This window comes from Chiloscyllium punctatum, chromosome 7 (genome assembly GCF_047496795.1).
Source record: "Chiloscyllium punctatum isolate Juve2018m chromosome 7, sChiPun1.3, whole genome shotgun sequence".
Lineage (NCBI taxonomy): Eukaryota > Metazoa > Chordata > Chondrichthyes > Orectolobiformes > Hemiscylliidae > Chiloscyllium > Chiloscyllium punctatum.
This window is the reverse complement of record NC_092745.1, coordinates 62,540,295-62,558,311: the sequence shown is the minus strand read 5'-3', so window position 1 is coordinate 62,558,311 and position 18,017 is coordinate 62,540,295.

Below are 18,017 nucleotides of genomic sequence, written 5' to 3'. Positions count from 1 at the left end.
CACTTTTATTGCATGGCCTATACAAATTTATCTCATACTTTGCAGATAGAGCTCATAGAGTCACAGAGTTATACATTACAGAAACAATCCCTTTGATCCAACTCGTCAATGCCAAATCAGGTTTCTCAAACTAAACTGGTCCCACTTGTCTGTGTTTTGTCCATTTTTTCTGTTCATGTACCTGTCCAAATGTCTTTTAAAGGTTGTATTGTACCTGCATCTACCATTCCTCTGGTCTATTATTTTATAAAATATATAAATGAGTAACCTTCATACACACACTTTTTCTACATATTTAATTTGTATCTGATTTTTGTTATGTATATAGGAAAGCTACATAATATGTATTCAAGCAGAAGCACTGAAATGATGATCCATCTCAGCCTCCTCCTGAGGACCCCAGCATCACAGATGCTATTTTTCAGCCAGTTCGATTCATTCCACATGATATCAAGAAATGGCTGTTGGTCCTGGATGTACAAAAGCTAAAGGCCTTAACAACATCCCAGCAATAATATTGTAAGCTTGCTCCAGAATTAGTCCACTACTTGCCATGGTATTCCACTCAACTACAGCACTGAAATCAATCCGCCAATATGGCAAACTGCCCAGGCATTTCCTGTCCACAAAACAAGTTGACAATTCTAAAAAAATGCACTTACAAGGGAATCACTGCTGACTGACAATCAATTTGGGTTCTGCAATGGCCCTCATTACGTTCTTGGTCCAGACGTGAACTGAGAATTTGTTATTTCTTAATGGGATGTGGGTATTGGTGTCTGGGCCAGCATTTATTGCATATCCCTAGTTGCAATAACTAGGGATTGTTATTGAGAAGGTAGTTGTTAGCTGCCTCTTTCAACTACTGCAGTCCACTTGGTGTCCCTACTCCACAATGTCATTTGGAAGGGAATTACGGGATCTTGCAGGTGGTGGTATTACTATGTATTTGCTGCCATATCCTTCTAAATGGTAATAGTCATGGATTTGGAAGGTGCTATCTCAGGAGCTTTGTTGAACTTCTGCACAGTATTTTGTAGAAGGACTACCCTTGACATCAGGGAAGTATTTGACGAAGCACCATCAAGGAGCTTTGGAAACATTGAAGTCAATGGGTATTGGGGGAAAACCATCCACTGGTTGGAGTCATACCTAGTAAAATGAAAGACGCTTGTATTTACTGGAGACTAAATTTCTCAGTTCTACTACATTACTTCAGGAGTTCCTCACGTTAACATCTTCAGCTGCTTCATCAGTGATCCTCCCTTCATCATAAGGTCAGATGTGGGAATGTTCACTGATCATTGCACAATGTTCAGCACCATTCGCTACTCCTCAGATATTGAGGCACACCATGTACAAATACAGAAGACCTGGACAATATCCAGGCTCAGGTTGTAAGTGAAGAGTAACATTCATGCCAAACAGATACCAAAGACCATTTCCAACAAGGGAGAATCTAATCTTCTTTGCTTAACATTCAATGGCCTTACTATTGCTGAATTTCCAACTATCAACATCCTGGGGGTTACCATTAATCAGAATTTGAATTGGTTCAGCCATTTAAATACTCTGGTTACAAGAGGAGGTCATAGGCTAAGAATTCTGTGGCAATTAACTCAACTTCTGTCTTCCCAATACCTGTCCATCATCTACAAGTGCATAAATCACAAAGTGTTTGTCTGCAGGTAGAGCAAGTAATCAGGAAAGCTAATACAATATGATGATGGTTTATTGTGAAGGGAATTGAATTTAAGAGTCAAGTTGTTATGCTTCAGTTATACAGGGCATTGGTGAGACCACATTTGTAGTACTGCTCACTGTAGTTACAGAAGGATGTTAATATGCTGTAAGTTTTTTAGACAATGTTTACTAAATAAATACCTGGAATGAGCGTATTGCCCGTTAAGGAAAGACTAGACAGGGTAGCCTGTGTCCATCGGAGTTTAGAAGAAGCGGAGGTGAGTAATTGAAACATGAGGCTCTAAGGGGAATTAACTAGGTGGATGTTAAAAGGATGTTTCCTCTTACGGGAGAATCTAGAACTAGAGGTCATGGTTTAAAAATAAGGGGTGTCCATCTAAAACAGAGCTGAGGAGAGAGTTGTGGGTCTTTCAAATTCACTTTTTCAAAAGGCAGTTGATGCAGAATCTTTAAGTATTTTTAAGGCAGAGGTGGATAGATTCTCGATTACCAGGGGGATGAGGAATGCAGAGTTGAGGTTAAAATCAGGTTGGCCAGGATCTTATTGAATGGCAGGACAGGCTTGAAGGGCTGAGTGGCCAACTCTTGCTCATGATTCATATATTCGTATAAGGCACAAGTTAAGAGGGTGGTACAGTTCTGTTCACTTGCCTTGATGAGTGCAGCTCCATTGATGCTGAAGAAACTTGACACCACTTAGAACAAAGAAGCCCTCTTGATTGACACCGTATACTAACTTGATTTCCTCCCTTTCTAATACTCACATTCCATGGCAAAATTTTAAAAGATCAAAATTTGGATCTAAGTATTCATGCCACATTCAAGCCCAAAGTGCCATTTGACTGCACAACAAAATTTTAGAGCAAATTATGTAGAGCAAAAATTATCATTTTTATTTGTGAGGACAGCAGCAAGCCATCAATTTTGTATTTCTGGTTTTTAATTGCCATTTATAATGTTTGTCAGAATTATATAAATCAAATCCACAACAATTACAGGATTACCAGCAGTTAATTCAGTTGTGATTCACTATTTCCAAATTTTACAAGCTGGATTTTATTGAAGTCCATATACCAGTCCGCAAGTAATTGTTTGATTTGGGAAATTGTACATTGTTATTGGGCTGAGATACTTTCTAGAACCAATAGATTTCCTAAGCTTGCATTGCTAGAAACGTTAAAGAAGTGGAGAATTAGAGAAGGAAATAGACAATCTGAGCCATTGTACTGATGTTGTGTTGTCAATCCCAGATTATTTTCAGTTCAATATCTTCTTCATATCTATCGATTTAGAAGCAGTCAGTTGCCAATCCAACTTCCTAAACTGTAGTGCATTTTGTATTTAATGCATTTGCTAAATTTACATGGTAGACATACACCATATGTGAAGAATGTAAATCGTCAATTACTTGTTTGTCACAACTATGTTTGCTCTCTGCTATGAAAATAATTTAATCTGTTGTGTGATTTTCATAAATTTATTATATTAATTCTGATTTTTCAATGTCACAGCAAGAATGAAAAGAGATTCCCCCAATTATCCTTTCCGTACAACATTTGTACAAGTAAAATTGGTTTGATTGTAACAATTACGAGTGCAATGTTTTAACTATTTTTAGTGGCCATTTCAATGGTTACACGTTTACCACTAAACGTCAGGAATAAGCACTCCTGACCTTGATAACATATTCACCAGCACTTTCCAACCCTGGGCTTCTACCACCTCAAAGGACAAGAGAAACAAACTCATGGGAGTGTCATCACCTGCAAATTTTCACCAAGTCGCAAACCATCCTGATTTTAAACTACAGAAGAACCTCGATTATCCAGCATTCAAATGTCCAAGTTTCGGATTATCCAAACAGGATCGCAAGGTCCCGTTGCTGGATAAACTGTGTTATCTGGAATTTGATTATCTGAACAAAATACTCCCCGCCCGTGTCATTCGGATAATCAAGGTTCCTCTGTATGTTGCCATTTGCTCCTTGTTTTTGGGCCGAAATCTTGGATCAATCCTACTTAACAGCACTCAGCATGCATTACACCACACAGATTGCAATGATTCAAAAAGGTGGCTCAACACCATTTTCTCAAGACAGCAAGGGATGGGAAAAAATGCTGGTCTTGCCAACGACTTGCACATTCCATAAGTGAACATTAAAAAAGTAAGGAGGATACATAGTGCAGCACGCACCTCTATCACAATTCTGGCTGATTTTATTGTTGCATAAAAAGTGACAGTAAAATTTACAATCTTAATACAATTATGCAGCTTTTCCTTGTTTCTTCACCATTTGATGCTCTGCAAAGATGAAAAAAATATTTTATCAAGAACTTCTAGCTCACTGGGAATGCTTCATGCTAATCACCTCCAATAACCTGTTCTGAAAATTCTGCTTATATTTTGACACATCACAGCAAGTGAGACAATCTACAGTATTCTAAAACTATCATTAACATTTGAAATAAAACAATCCACCACTTTACAAAAAAAACCAGTTCACATTCTCAAAGTAAACTGATCCTTTTTAAAAACTTGCATTAAACTGGATCTCCATCCTCACCAAATATGGAACAGTTCTTTGGATCTTGTTACATTGAAATTTGTCATTTAGATTCTCAGGTACCTATTTTGTTACTAGGCTAACATGGATAGAGGTAATGTTTTCATCCATCATCAGTGACAAAGGTAAAAGTAGATGTGGGGTCCAAATCTACGGAATCCACACCTGATTCCTAAATTCAGATGTTTATAATCCGGCAATAAAAAAAAATGCCTGTTTTAATTCTGGGAAATATGGTGACACAAATAATTAATGTGAATAGAACAATGGGTAAATAGTGATCATTGATTGTATTAATTGTAAAATTAGAAAAGGTTAATAAGCATTGGACTGGAAAAGGTCAAACAAGCTATGCCTGTCTCTTTGTTGGCTACGTACAACAGTCCATCTTCCGTAGTTACACTGGCACCACTCCCACCTCTTCCTCCGCTACATTGATGACTGCATTGGCACCACCTCGTGCTTCCGTGAGGAGTTTGAGCAATTCATCAACTTCACCAACACATTCCATCCTGACTTTAAGTTTACCTGGACCATCTCTGACACCTCCCTCCCCTTCCTGGACCTCTCCATCTCCATTAATGACGACCGACTTGATACTGACATTTTTTTTTACAAACCTACTGACTCCCACGGCTACCTGGATTACACCTCTTCCCACCCTACCTCCTGCAAAAATGCCATCCTGTATTCCCAATTCCTTCGCCTCCGGTGTATCTGCTCCCAGGAGGACCAGTTCCACCACAGATCACACCAGATGGCCTCCTTCTTTAGAGACCGCAATTTCCCTTCCCACATGGTTAAAGATGCCCTCCAACACATCTCATCCACATCCCCCACCTCCGCCCTCAGACCCCACCCCTCCAACTGTAACAAAACAGAACCCACCCCCCCTGGTGCTCACCTTCCACCCTACCAACATTCGCATAAACCAAATCATCCGCTGACATTTCTGCCACCTCCAAACAGACCCCACCCACCAGGGATATATTTCTCTCCCCACTCCTTTCCGCCTTCCGCAAAGACCGTTCCCTCTGTGACTACCTAGTCAGGTCCACGCCCCCCCTACAACCCACTCTCTGTCCTGGCACCTTCTCCTGCCACGACAGGAATTGCCCACACCTCCTCCCTCACCTCCATCTGAGGCCCTAAAGGAGCCTTCCACATTCACCAATATCATTTATTGTATCCATTGCTCCTCTACATTGGAGAGACTGGATGCCTCCTAGCAGAATGCTTTTGGGAACATCTCTGGGACACCCGCACCAATCAACCACACCGCCCTGTGGTCCAACATTTCAACTCCCCTCCCACTCAGCCAAGGACATGGAGGTCCTGAGTCTCCTTCACCGCCGCTCCCTCATCACCCGACGCCTGGAGGAAGAATGCCTCATCTTCCGGCTCAGAACACTTCAACCCAGGGCATCAGTTTCCTCATTTCCCCTTCCCCCACCTCACCCCAGTTCCAAACTTCCAGCTCAGCATAGTCCCCATGACCTGTCCTACCGGCCTATCTTCTTTTCCATCTATCCACTCCACCTTCCTCTCTGACCTATCACCTTCATCCCACCCATTGTACTCTTTGCTACCTTCCCCCACCCTCCTCCCTGACCTATCACCTTCATCCCCACCCCCACTCACCTATTGTACTCTATGCTACTTTCTCCCCACATCCACCCTCCTCTCATTTATCTCTCCACCCTTCAGGCACTCTGCCTGTATTCCTGATGAAGGGATTTTGCCCGATACGTTGGATTTTCCTGCTCCTTGGATGCTGCCTGAACTGCTGTGCTTGTCCAGCACCCTTCTACTCCAGAATCTGGTTTCCAGCATCTGCAGTCATTGTTTTTATCTAGAAAAGGTCAAATGTCAACTGAGACAAAAAGATATCTGAACCAGACAGGTTGACTGATTTGCATTAAGTTGAATACAAAATTAATAAATTCCTATTTGGCATCAAAGCTACTCAGTTACAATAATTACTATATTGTATCCTGGGCATTTTAGTCTTTGTTTTAACATTTGCTATCACAATTATCCATTATGCTATGAAAATTAAATAAATGACTTTATTATTGATAAATTGGTATAGAAACTGACCTGAAAAACGTTAAAATGTCATAAAATTAAGATTAACAATATTTAAAATTGCATATAAAATGAAAAATGAAGTAGGAAGATTAAAAAGGGAATTTAACAGGTTAAAAGGATGTATGGAAACACAAGAACAGATAATATAGAAGAAAATAGAGCATTTTTAAAGTATATAGGAAACTAACTACTTAAGGTTAGGACTACTCAAACAGAAAGCTTAATTGTCGAGAATGAGGATGTTGTAGAAATATTAAATACGTAATTTCCACTGCAAGCAATAGTTGAAATTAACTTGTAGATTAAATCAAGAATGATATGGTACAATTGTTGGATGAAATTAACTTACAGAAATCATGTCATAAAGAATTTTTTAAAATGAGGAACAAGTGTACCCATGAAATGAATACTCATTGATACAGTTGGCTTCAAATGTATAATTCCCTGAAAAGACAGGTAAAGTGTATAACTGATCATTAACATTTTGAACTTTACAACTATAGTTACAGAGTATGAGATAGAAGGAGCAATGAAGAATTCATACAAAATATTGGTTGATAACATTGTTAAAATACATTGTGATCAGTTTGGAGGTACCTTATTATAAAAATGTCATTAAAGTAATCAAGACCATTCAGTGGAGAATATTTGAGCTATAGAAACAGGAATAGGCCATTTAGCTCCTCAGCCTACTCGGCCATTTACTGAGATCATAACTAATCTGTGACCATATACCTGCCTTTACCCCACACTCCTTAATACATACTTCAAATTAACCTGTTTAATGATGTGATTATACAGTCTGGAGCATGTGGGACTTGAATCCAGCCCCCCTAGGTTAGGGGTAAGGACATTACCACTGGACCACAAGGTCTCTTCACATTCCTTAATACAATTTATCAATCACATTCAAAATTAACCATTGACCTAGCAGCTTGCAAAACAGTAGTCTGAACTTCTATGCCACGTTTATGTAGAAATGTTTCCTAACTTCGCTTTTGGAAGATCTGATTAATTTTTACATTGTGCTTCTTTGTACTAGACTCCACAACCACTCTAAGATTTTTTTAATCTCCTTAATATTTTGAAATCTTCATTCAAATCATCTTTAAGCTTCTAAGTTTCTGAAATTATTAGTTTCTGAAATTATTAGAAAAATAAGTTTCTAATTATTCTTTATGATTTGAATATTGGAATTCTTCTACAGTCCTTCCAAGGCAATGCGTCTTACCTAATGTGTAGTGCCTCAAACTGCTCTCAATATTCCAATTGTGGTCTAATGAGGTTATTATATACCTCCAATGTAACTTCCATCCATTATATTGTAGTCCTCTATTTATGAAACTTGCACAGAATTAATCATTTTGGTTGTTGTCTGTATCTGATTTTAATTATCTCTGCTGAAAGTAATGAGGGGCTTGAGTTCCCAGAACTATTTTCTTTGAAGAAAACAAAGAAAAGTTTTACAGGTTTTCAAAATGATGAATTGTTTTGATAGTGAATAAAGAAATTCTTTTCCTCAACTTGAGTCTATGCTAATCAGTAAAATTTAAAATTCTAATTAAATAAATGAGGACAGTGGTTGACAGATAATAAGTTCAACAGGTTATGATTGACAAAATGGAAACTTTTGTGACCGGGAATGCTTAATGCAAAGATCATTCTATCTTTGAAGGATAAAGTGTTATTTTTGAAGCAGAGAATATTTCAAAGCAATGATATGGGTGCAGGCCAGAGAGGTTAGTTTTGGATTGTTCTATCAGAAAGCCAGTGCAGGTGTCTTGAATCTAATGGTAAATTTCTGTGGTTTCTATCGGAAAAAGTTGATACAGGTAGAAATATACAGTATATAAGAAACATTTAATATTTTAAGCTTAGGGTCTCATCACCTATGTCATCCTTTTGCTACTTTTTCTAGATTCTTCTCCTGCTCCAGAAGCATTTTATTAGAACTATTACTAAGTGCAAGCAAACCGGCTCCTTGAAGAGATGGAAAACATTATACGTCACAACTAAGAATGTGTAACAGATCTACGTTGAACTTGTTATCATGATTACATCAGTTTATCTGGTCTTCCAGTTGATGAAAGTGTTGTTATAGTGTCAGCAAATAAAAACAATTCCATTAAATGTAAGAAATACGTTTCTACATGGCAAGTGGAAATGTTGAATTCTGATCTCACATTTATGAGAAAAATCACTTACCATTTAGCTTAGCTACAGTAAATTATCTATCTGCCACAATGATAGTTTACCAAACAAGTCTAGAAAAGCTAGTAATATAGAATACCATAGAAAATATTTTAACATGCTTGATTGTTTGCCTCTTGGAGGTATGATTATCTTGGAAAGACATGCTGATGAAAATTGCAAATGCTCAGTAGACATCCTGTTACATTTTCTATACATATTTCTAATATATTTTATTTTGTGATGTTTCTATCATGATTACTGTTTTATACCTTTATGATGTAAAATTAATAGAATGATTTTCTTTGAACTTATGGAATGCAAAGGAAGTGCAATTTCATTATAGACGTACAATTATTTCAAATATAAAATCAATGCAGCTTGTATAAAAATATATTTTTACCAGTTTCATTGTGAAGTACTGTTTCTGTTTTACTGCACATAAATAAAATCTCAGCATTTTACTAGCTATTTTGGTTTAGCTCATAACATGTTTTCTAGTACTTTTCTAAGTGATGTTCAAAGAAGATTTAAACTAGAAAAAACTGTAATATCTGTCTTAAATGCAAGTGGGATGTATTTTCATCCTAATTATGTTACAGACCAAAGGACTGTAAAAACCATATGGTGCATTTCTGTAAGGAGAATGGTGTTATATTTACTTGCAGTGCAACATTTAACAGCATTTAATCCTTTAAGGCTATTAGGTGTAATTACCTATATCTTGCTGAGTTACATAGAAAGTTAGTTGCTGTTAAGCAAATCCAGAAATTAATTTGAGATTAGCACAAATCAGCAAGTAATGTAATGAGTTTTCATTTTATGTAAAAGTGTGACATAAAAGCTTGAATGTTTCAAATCTGAAAAACCATACAACATGTAGACAGGCAGAACTCTTGTGTTCAATATGATCTCATTAAATGACAGAACAGACTCTGGGGAATGAATGACCTACATCTATGCCGGTAGCATTAACAATGTGGAATCAGCAATTTTCTATTTTGTAATAGTAAAGGCATTCAATAAGAAGAACAATCTGAATTTGTCTAGCACATTGAAATAGTAAAGCACCTCAAAACACATCACATGAATGTTATAAAACACTGTCCTGAGTTTACTAAAATATAACAGAAGATACCTAACCTGGAAGAACAATCGAGAAGAAATTGTGCATCAACTGCTCTCTGTATCCAGGTATCTCAGCCACTCCTACTCGTAGGTATTTTATCATCCATTTTTGGAAATATGAAGCTTTGTTTTGAGTTTCTAATTTTTAGCACTACTTTGACATGCAATTGTGTTACACAATACAAGTCACAAGAAGGTGAACTTGTAACTCTTGTCTATCATGTATGGTTATACCTACATATTCACATTTGAATTTACATAATGCTAAGTTGCCCACTGATATGCAGGTTGTTTTCATAATATTGTACCTGTGTCTGTTCTGTCTGTAATTAGTATGTTTGTATATATCTTGAATTCGCATATTATAGCCATTTAGTATTATAACTCATTCAATTTACTTAAATATGCAGTCCCAATTAATAACATAACCACTAAAACAATGTGGTATTTCAACCTGCTTAACAACCAAGGATTGACATTGTTAGACTGTTTATTCACTACTGCTTTAGTTTGCAGTAAGGAATAGTTGGGAGAAGTTGGTATAATTTGTGTCATAAGTTATCATTTTTGTGGGAATAGAATTAGCAAAAAAAAAGCACACATACCTGAACTTCATTTCTAAGTATTAAGTTATTACTACTTTAGATATAAAGTCAGAGACTGCATTAACTAAACAGTATGGTTTCAGGAAAATCCACAAAAAACAGAATTCTGTCTTGAATTTGGTCAGAAACTAAGATTTCAGTTGTGGCAAGAAACATTTGCATAGTTCGAAAGCTGATAACTTTGGAGTAAATCCTAACAGGTTCAAGGTAGCAAGTGATTTAAAAATCTCTTGAGGTTTAGAACAAATTTGCCTTGGATAGATTACCAAAATTGTAAAAGAAATTGAGTTCAATGATCTCTAAAATAAACTTGAGATGGACTATGAGAATGAAACATTTTCAAGCTATTATGGACTGCTGATAGGGATGGTACCCATTCTTCCACCTTTCAGCTGACCAAAGATGATATGTTTTTAAAGATGATGTTTTAGCCTCTTGGTGCTCTTGCACACACTAACAGACAAATTATAAGCTTTTCTTGTACATTTTAAAGGAAAGATAAATGCTTATTCTTTAATTCCCAAATATATTTGCAACCACGCTCTCTTGAAAATTCATACAGAAACACATCTACTCCAGAAAAGACAATGAATATAAAAAGTAGCATGCATTTACATCTTAATAATTCAAGAGATCTGTGTTATACATGCTAACCTCTGGGATGAAGCACTGAAATGCTACAAACCTATTATCCTTGTTTTTTTGTCTACTGGAGTCTAGAGATTTTAGAAAGACAGACTCATTGCTATTACTTATTCATTTAGGCATGGAACTGATCTCTACATGGTCAAGTACTAATCCAAGAACTTCCTCCTGTAATTGTTTTGCATCCTGGCCTCCCTTCTATAAGCAGAACTCTCATAACAGTAATGGCAGCTTCAATACCTTTTTTTAACCAGAACCTTTGCATTCATCAAGCTCTCTGGTAGGAAGATCATGCTGTTCACACTTGGTAATGATTGGGTAGCTCATTTTTTTTCCTAGTAGGGCAACTGATGTATCATTTCTCTGGAAGGGCACAGAATATTCTCTTGAAGACAAAACCTTGATATCATTCAGGGATTTTGACTGCTTCTACAGCAGCCAGAGAATTGTTCCTGGAGGGTCAATCACTGTGGGTAGACCACGCATTTGTGAACAGTGCCGAAAGAAGGTTCCACGCAAGATTGGAGCACCCTTTTCTGGACTGGTTTCCTCTCAAAACCCCTTGGCTTCCCTTGAACTTCCAGCAGCCAACTTTCGAATGGCCTATTATATTACTGGAAAAAAACCACCTCTACACCTTTCCTTTTGACAAATGAGGCACCCTTGCACTCTTTATTTTAATTTCTTTTTATTTACCATCCCGTCATCTCAAATTCAGTTCCTCAGATCAGGAGGCTACAGGCAACTCAGATCGGCATGGTAGCATTTTTTTTGAAGCAGGTTCCATCAATGATCAAGATGTTTCTTTTCTCTGCTCCAAAACTGTGCCTTGTTAAATATCCTTATCAGAAACTTGACTTCTGGTATGTGACCAAAGCATTTCTTTCCATTGTCCCCATAAACATTTCTGATGGCTAGATCATTGTCAAGCAGTGGGATCTAAGTTTCAACCATACACATGCATCGTGGTAAAACAGGGCTTTTCAAATCCTGAAGACAATGGTCAGAGAGGTCAGTGAAGCAAACTCTGAAATTACAAATAGCTTTAATCAACTCTGCTTACATTATTTCAAATTGCCAACCTAATGACATACTCATCTTCATTAGAGCGAGGCTTGTGGGGAGTCTTCTTTCAGAAAATAAGATGGAAACAAAGAAATGCTTGACTGATTTGAATGACAGAAGCTGCCTTTTATGTCCATTGGTAGAAGTTTATGGCATGTTTCAAAAATGTTCAACATCTTTCTGGAGGTATAATTTACTTTTCCAAATTACAATCTTGGATAATTTTTAGTATTTAAAAAATTACTATCAATCCCTGACCAGAATATGTTCATTATGAATAATTTTTCATGCAATATTATATTTTATACCTGACAACTGTAGAAATTAGGTAAAAACAATGACTGCAGATGCTGGAAACCAGATTCTGGATTAGTGGTGCTGGAAGAGCACAGCAGTTCAGGCAGCATCCACGTAGCTTCGAAATCATTCGCCTTGCAACAGATTCATTTCTAGGCTTCAACTAATGGATGTTGAGTCATTCGGGTTTTTAGGGGTCATTATAAGAAACTTATGACTAAAAATGTGTTAGCTGCACATTCTTGATCATTTTGCTTCATGCACAACTTAAATTGTGTTGTGTTCTTCTGACAATGTAAACTACATTTACCATGCAGCAAAGCATATTGCTAAGGCTGTAAGACCCAATAGTTATCAGAAAATCAAGAAGAAAATGATAGGGGATTTGAAACATAGACTGGGACTGCCGTACAGTTAAGGGCTTGGATGGAGAAGAATTTGTTAAGTGTGCACAAGAAAATTTTCTTATTCAATATGTGGAAGTACCTACTAGAGAAGGAACAAAACTTGACCTTCTCTTGGGAAGCAACGCAGGGCAAGTGACTGAGGTGTTAAAAGAGGTGTTCTTTGGGGCCCGTAATCAAATTCCTATTAATATTAAGATAGTTATGGGAAAAGACAGAACTGATCCAAAAACTACAGTTCTAAGTTGGAATATGGATAATTTTGACAGTACAGAGGAACCTCGATTAGCCAGCATTTGATTACCTGAATATCAAATTATCCGCAAGATTGCAAGGTTCTGATGCTCAGCTAAACTATGTTTTCCGGCATTCAATTATCTGAACGAAATACTCCCCACCCGATTATCCTTTGGATAATCGAGGTTCCTCTGTATTATGCAAGAACTTTCAAACGTTGATTAGGAGATGCTCTTCACAGGTAAAGGGACAGTTGAAAAATGGAGGCCCTTCAAAAATGGGATAGCAAGAATCCAGACCAATACCTTCCGGTTAGTGTTAAGGGCAAGGAGTACCCTAGGAGAGAAAGAGAGAAGTTCTGGGGATATTTCCATACTTGAGGCAAAGCAAAACTGCCAAAACTTACGTGAACAAGGTCGCTGGAGAAGAAATTTCAGTTTCTAAAACAGTTTGTGTTTTGCTACTCAATATAGTCATGGCTGATTGGATTGTGGTATCAACTCCACAGTCCCATCTACTCCTTTGGTCAATCCATCTTCCTCTTCCTGAAAAGCACTCAGAGATTCTACTTCCATCACTCTCTCGGGGAGAGAGTTCCAAAGACTTATGGGTATACCAATTAAAATCAGGAATGCTCAAGTGACAGGAATTAGATGGGGACAGAGATTACAAACAGCTGTGGGTCAGGAAATTAAAGAAAAGGAAAGGTAAGGTCATTTGGTGGTGGTGGAGCAAGATGAGGGATGGGCAAGGTTTTATTTAGAATTTTAATTTGCTATGCTGCACACATAGGAACTGGGCTAGTACGGTGAGCACAGGATGATGGATAAGCTTGACTTGAGTTCGGACACAGACAGTAAGTTTTGAATGACACAAAATTGCAGATGAGAGAAAATGAGAAGTCAGTCAGGAAGTTATAGGAATTGTGAGCAATGGAGATGAAACTCTGTGGAGATACCAGATTGTGCTAAGGGCCCACTCATTTCTGACTGATCTAATTTTTGTTAATAGCAGAAAGAGGACAAGTTTGACTCAAATGGGAGGGAAACCCAAACTCAGAATGGTCATTTGAACTTGCTGCCATGTTCAAACAAACCCCATTTTGACTTAACCTACAGTGTTGGAGGTACAAATTTATGGAGTCAGTGTAAATGCTCCTGAAGAGCAAATAAAGTCTGTTTGACAGTATCTGAAGTTATGTGAATCCCTAACTTCTTAAAACTAAAAGCAAAACAGGCTGCAGGTGTCAGTGATAGCTCAACTAAAACTATTCTAGCAATTTGAACAGTTCAGTTTGAGACTTCACTATGGCCTCTTTATAAATGCTTGTATGAATTTCAGAAGATAAATTTATCTCTGAATAATCCTGCTGAGTGTATTCTGACAGATTAAAAAGTTTATTAAAGATTAACTGTTTTTGATGTGGTGTATGAATAAAAGTTTTTTTTAATAAAAGATTAAACTTTCTTGAATAGATGCCTTTTTAACCTAGCTGCATTAGGTTTTAAAATAATTTTATGTCAAAGTAGCTCTTGAGCTCTGTCAATGACTTCTTTTAATTTATTTTTAGAAGACTTTATTGGGATGTGTATTGTAGCTCCTTTTGTTGAAGGCTAGAGGGTCTAAAACATCATAATACAACCAGGATGAAGTCTCAGAGAACAAAGACAGCACTCAGCTGCCACAATTCTACTCCTTCTCAAGTGTAGTTTACACTGTGGGAAGAAATACTCCTGATACAATTCTAGAGTGGAATGAGCTACTTTGTTAAATTGGGCATTTTCTACTTATAGAATGTTAAGGGGAGATTTGAGGGGACCAAACAGTAAAGGGAAAGAAATGATTCAATTTGCTGTGTTTAAAATTGCAAAACACAGATTCATAGCATTGGCATAAAGCAACATGAGGTAAGAATTTCCTTAAACAGCAAGTAGTTATGATCTGGACTGCAGTGCGTTGACAGGTAATAGAAGCACGTTCAGTCAGAAGGGACCTAGCAAAGTACTTGAAGATTTAGAAAAATGCAATGAGTCCACAGGGAAAGGGTAAGTAACTGAAACTAACTAGATGGCTCTTACAGAGGACTGGCATGGACATGACAGGCTGAATAACCGCTGTCTCTGCTGTAACTGTTGCATGAGACTATGAATATGAGTTGATGTCTCCTTATCCTATGCTTACAATTAAGTTAAAATCACTTTAAGCATCTACTTTTTCTAAATGGTTACACATCCACTTAAAAACATTGAGTTGAATTTACCAAAGGGTGCCAGTCTCAGATGGCCACTACTATCTTAGGAAAGAAGGGAGCTCTGCAGTTCCGAGATTCCATTCAGGGCCCCCTCAGAATGCAGCCATACTTCCATCCGTAAAGTTCTTTCCTCGCACAGAACTGACAAAGGAAGGCAAAAGAATGCCCCCTCTATCACAACAGTCAGTTGCTGTATTCTAACATTTAAAGATCCCAAGTCACTTTGACAGCTGCTGTCAAACCATATCTACATAAGTGTGATGTTAGGGTGCTTGGAGAGTACAGTACCAGGAGTAGGATACCAACTAAAAATGGAGCAAGCTGGGGTGGGGTAGGGTATGTGAAATGGGATGCCAGATGAGTAGAGGATAGACAGTTCACTTAGTAGGGTACCAGGAGCAGTGGGTTAGGATCAGGGTGACAGGCAAATGCCAAGTGAACAGGATGCAATATGAGTAGATGACAGCTGGGGAGGCTATGAGGTATCAGGAATAGGATGCCGGATGAGTAGATTTCTCTGTGCCAGACAGGTGAGGACATGGGATGCCAGATAGTGATTAGTGTGCCAATGCCAATTCTGGGCACAGAACCTTGGAGCTGCTATGTACATGCATAGCTTAGAGCCAGATTAGAATCTAGTGCTGTTTAGGGTCTGGAAGAGGCATAGTTGGAATTAAGAAAGGTAAATATGGGAGTCTTGTTGACTAGTTGCTCAAGAGTTAGATTATATATTTAATAGCCTAATTTTTCTTGAGTAATTATCTTACTTAATCTCACTGGAATTCTCCAAATCTTCAATTTAAATGGAGATTTTTGAAGGGTACCAGGCATACAGGAATTACTCAATGCAAATGAGCAATCCCTTTGGACTCTGCATCGTGGAGATTTCATAGGTACCCTGGCGCAATTTCTTATCTATATTTGCATAACAACTCTCCGGCTAGTAGAAAATCTGGCCACTTGTCTCAGTGTTTGAACCATTTTCCAAACTGGTTCAAACTGCTCATCTCCATTTCTCTAACTAGAAGTCGGTTTCATCTGCCTTAGAAGATGTCGCATTATATCAACCTTAGCGGTGTCTTTGAATTCAAGTTCCTTAGACTTAAGAAATAAGTCGAAGACATAAGACTTAGACTTAAAGACTTATCCTTAAGTGTAAAGACCTAAGACTTAAGAAATAAGTTCAAATTCATGACGCTTTGAACTGCTTTTGTATTCTATGCCTCTATTTTGAAGGGCAAATGTCTTGTCAGCTTTAATAACTTTACAATTTCAAGAATTTGCGTATTTAAATCCAAGATTTTTTGTGTCTCTGTACCCTCATTAAAATTGTATCGTTACTAACATTCCATTAACAACAGAAATGTGCTAGCAAATTTGTATCCAGCGAAGCTCGTAGACAGTATGGAAAAAATAACTAGAGAACACTCATGACATTCGTTTAGGGAAAAATAGGGCCAGTACAACTCCATGATCAGGGTACAATGTTCATTGTAGTCTACTATATGAACACATCGTTTGTCAGACTTATATTTTACTTGTTTGTAGAATTCAATAAGTTTTCTTTTACTGACAAGTCTTCCAAATGCTACACAAATCATTTCCAAGTTCATGACATGTCTTCACTGTATAAACAAAGATGGAGATTTCATTTTAGGTATTTTAATCTCCTTGAGATTTGAATGCTCTGCATATATGCAACTTCTTTGAGCTTGAACGACCACAAAATAGTATCAAACTGGCTTTTTGTCAATACCGAGAATAGGATGCTTATTTATACAAAGTGAAAATGATCATAAAGTGTTAAATTCGAAATTGCATCCTTCATAAATCCAAAATAAATTACAGCTACTCAGTCTCTCTAGCCTAATAATCTTTCTGAACAGGAAAAATTATGACAAATGCATTCATTAACCTGCTTACGCTTAAGGAACTTGATGTAACACATTTTACCATTAAGCGAGATTTGAACTTGACAGTTTAGGTCCAACCACAAGTAAAAATACAAAATACAGCTTGGGGACTGTTGAATAGTTGTCGCAGAGCCTGGGGATTACAATTTAGGGTGAGGATTAGTTTTGGAGAATAGCACTTGGGATCCAAAAAAAGTTCAAGTTAACAAAGTGAGATGAACAAAGTATTCTGCATTCCTTGCAAAACTGGGAGTAACCTGGGGAGTGGAACAGCACCAAGATGCAGTCAGTAAAAGCATCTGTGACCCGTGGGGAACTTGACTCCGTGTGACATTGCTTCCATAAGGCATTCAGGATTGAGTTCTTACTGCACTTGAAGAATAGTCTCAAGGCAGCAAACTCCATAATCATCTCAGGGGCCACTGCCTTAGTCTCATGCCAACATCTCATTCATTGCCACTCAATTTGCACCTTCAGCTTTGATCAACAGCAAACAACAGAAGGTAAGCAAGAATTAGCTCTGAAACAATTTTGCAACTTGGTATGTCACATGGTGTTATATCCAATTAAGTACTTTCTGAAGTGCAGTCATAGCTGTATTGTGGATAATTTGTAAGTTCGCTCATATATTTAATTGCATAACATATATAAAACGGTTATGTAATTAAATTGAAGCCATGAAAACAAATGAGTGGCTAGGAAGCAGTTGATCAACAAGGGAAGTCTGGATTGTGGGGATCTGAAGTGATGCACTAGGGTCCTTGTTGGTTGTGACACACTCGGTTTCAACATAACAGAGTAGTTCCATTCTTGCAAGATCTCGCGTTATAAGAAAATGCAGCAATAGCAATGCCATTTAAACGACTGTGGCTGGAATCGCGTCAAAGCCAATACAGGTAAGGAAAGTATGTGTTCTACAAATAA